Source organism: Dendrobium catenatum, unplaced genomic scaffold, assembly GCF_001605985.2.
Source record: "Dendrobium catenatum unplaced genomic scaffold, ASM160598v2 original_scaffold_231305, whole genome shotgun sequence".
Classification (NCBI taxonomy): Eukaryota; Viridiplantae; Streptophyta; class Magnoliopsida; order Asparagales; family Orchidaceae; genus Dendrobium; species Dendrobium catenatum.
The window spans coordinates 1-3,136 of NW_021549713.1; the positions used below are offsets into that span (position 1 = coordinate 1).

Below are 3,136 nucleotides of genomic sequence, written 5' to 3' on the forward strand. Positions count from 1 at the left end.
TTATAAAATAAATAAATAATATTGAATAAGATGCCACGTATAAATTTTGTTGTGTTTCTCCACAACTTTCTCTTCTTAAATAATATTTTTGTCAAATTTCAGGGACAATACAACTATGAAAATTTGAAGGAATTATTTGGAGATGGGATCTTCGCAGTGGATGGTGGAAAATGGCATCATCAGAGGAAATTGGCGAGCTACGAGTTCTCAACAAGAGCTTTGAGGAACTATAGTACCAGTATTTTTAAAACAAATGCAACAAAACTTGCCTATATCATTTTTGATAAAGCAAAATCCGATTTGGCCTTCGATATTCAGGTTAATCAATTTTTAGAATTATACTATGAGTTTTTTATTTATAAATATACAAAAACATTCGAAAACTTCTTCTTTGATTTTCAATTGGTAAGATAAAATTATTGTAATGATTATGCAGGAACTGTTTATGAGTTCAACAATGGACTCAATCTTCAAAATTGGGTTTGGTGTTGACCTAATGAACTTGGATGGGTCTGTTGATGGGATTAAATTCACAAAAGCTTTCGATAACGCAAGTGTTTACATCGTAAGCCGGTATGTTGATGTTTTCTGGAAATTTAAAAGGTTTTTCAACATTGGCTATGAGGCGCAACTCAAGAAGGACATCAACGTTATTAATGACTTCATATACAACTTGATTCGTGCAAAAAAAGAAAATATGACTAATGCCAAAAGCAATTTGGTAAAATTTTCATTTATATTTTTTATATAAAACAAATCTTAATGTGCATATTATTTGACCTAGCTCAAAGTCTAATTTACCGTCAAAAGTTGTATTTTCTTATTGCATTTTCTTTTTCTAGTACTTATTTGATTTATATCTTTTGTTTTATCATGTAGGAAAAGAAAGAAGACATCATCTCACGATTTATCGCTGAAATGGAGCATGATCCAGAAAATATAACTTATGAATATTTGAGAGATATCACGCTCAACTTTGTTATAGCTGGCAAAGACACCACAGCTGGGACACTATCTTGGTTCATATATTTGTTGTGTAAGCATCCCTACATGCAAGAAGAAATTTTTCAAGAAGTGAAAGAAGCTACCCGAGCAGGACAAGATATTTGTATCAATGAATTCGTCAAGAAAATTACTGTAGAGACTCTTGATAAATGAAGTACCTTCATGCTACATTATCCGAAACCCTCAGGTTGTACCCATCAGTACCATTGGTAAGCTTCTTAATGATCATAGTAATTCGCTATAAATATGTCAAGGAAATTTTTAAATTTTATGCACTGTTCTAAAATTTATGAATTACATATTATGTAGAATTCAAAGAACTGCTTCTCTGATGACACTTTACCTGATGGGTTTAATGTTAATCGAGGAGACGTTGTGTTCTACATGCCTTATCCCATGGGAAGAATGGAAATACTATGGGGCGATGATGCTGAAAATTTTCAACCAGAGAGATGGCTGGATGATGATGGATCAGTCCGAAATGAAAGTCCTTTTAAGTTTACAGCATTCCAGGTAAAAAGTAAAAAAATTAAGTATCTGTCAAACGTTGATCAATTTAAGTTTTTAGTTTTTATTAAGTATCTGTCAAACGTTGATCAATTTAAGCTTTCAGTTTTTTTTTTTGAAATGTTTTAAATAAAGTAGGAAATCTAATGTTTTACATGCATCTTTTATTTAACAAAATGTACTTTATATCAGTTTAACATTGTGTTGGTTGAAGCTTAATTCAACTTTTAATTTGTATTGGACTCTTACCTTTAAAACTATTAGTTCAATCCATGTCTTATTGCTCTTAATCGTCATCGTGATGCAGGCTGGACCTCGTATATGCTTAGGAAAGGACTTCGCATATACACAGATGAAGATATTCGCAGCTGCCCTCCTCCATTTTTTCAAGTTTAAACTTAGCTCCAAGAGCAGCGATGTCCATTATAAAACTATGTTAACTCTACACATAGATCAAGGCCTATATGTGCTTGCATATCTTAGATGAATATACGTCAATTACTTGTGCTGAAAATTATGTTTAGCCCAACAACATATGAAGTGTATTTCCTTAAATTTACACTATTCTTCGATTGAAGAAAAATCAGGGAAATGAAATGAATGAAGTCTTAATAGTTTATGGTTTGAATATTTATTAATGGTTATTGATTTGAGCTTTTCAAAATGTTTAACCTTGCACAATTTATGTCATTAATGTCGTTAATTATTCTAAAAAATTTGCTTAGCCATAAGTAGAAAATTTTGTTTCTTACGATTAGGAAATTTTTTTTATTATAGTATATATAAATATGTGTATAATTGTTCCAACCACATAAGTCTAAGGAAGTTTTTTCTGTATAAAAAAAAATATTGACAGTAGTTTTTTAAACTTCATTTGATGGTCTTATCGAGTAGAGGTGAGACTTCACTAGTGGTATATCTAATTATCTATCTTGTACGCAATATTACTTATCTTCAATTGATAATGAATATCAAATTATGGTTAGATAATATTATCTTTGAGTTGACCAAGCTAATTCTTGTGAACTCGAGCGGTTGATGGTAGTCCAAACTGGTGTTCTGTGGCATCTTCCATCAATGATGTCTTAAATAAAAAAAATTGAATACTAGTTATAAATAGTGCATTAATGATGACATATCAAAGTTTTGACAGAAAATTGGCTTAGGAATTTGCTTTAACCGGTTGGGAGTTCATGTAACCATTACTACCCATTTATAGCATTGGAACAGGGTCAAACTCAAGCTCTATGAACAATACAATGAAGTATGGGGTTGAGGGTTGATTTGGGATTAGATGGAGAAAATTTCTTGGGAGATTCTTTATCATGCCATAAAGTAAAAGAAGGCCATCAAATGATAGCACACTTACTTCCTACTGAGCACATATTTCAAAGCATACAAAGAAGAAAAGCATCACAACCATGTTATATATCAATTTAAGAAGAAGGTGGGGGTAGAGGAACGACATTGAGTGGGTTAAGGAGAATTCTTCCCTCCTTAGAATTGTAAAAGAAAATAGGTACTAACTTGAGGCATAACAAGTCTGTGAGGCTACCAATGTTACTCTGATGGAAGAGATCTAGTTAACATCAACATCTGTGGCTATGTCAATGAATTAAAATGA

General features: G+C 31.7%; 1 pseudogene; it reads left to right on the plus strand.

Annotated features, from left to right (window-relative positions):
* Positions 1-102: 102 nt before the first annotated feature.
* LOC110095804 lies at positions 103-2,049 on the plus strand (annotated as a pseudogene).
* Positions 2,050-3,136: the final 1,087 nt, after the last annotated feature.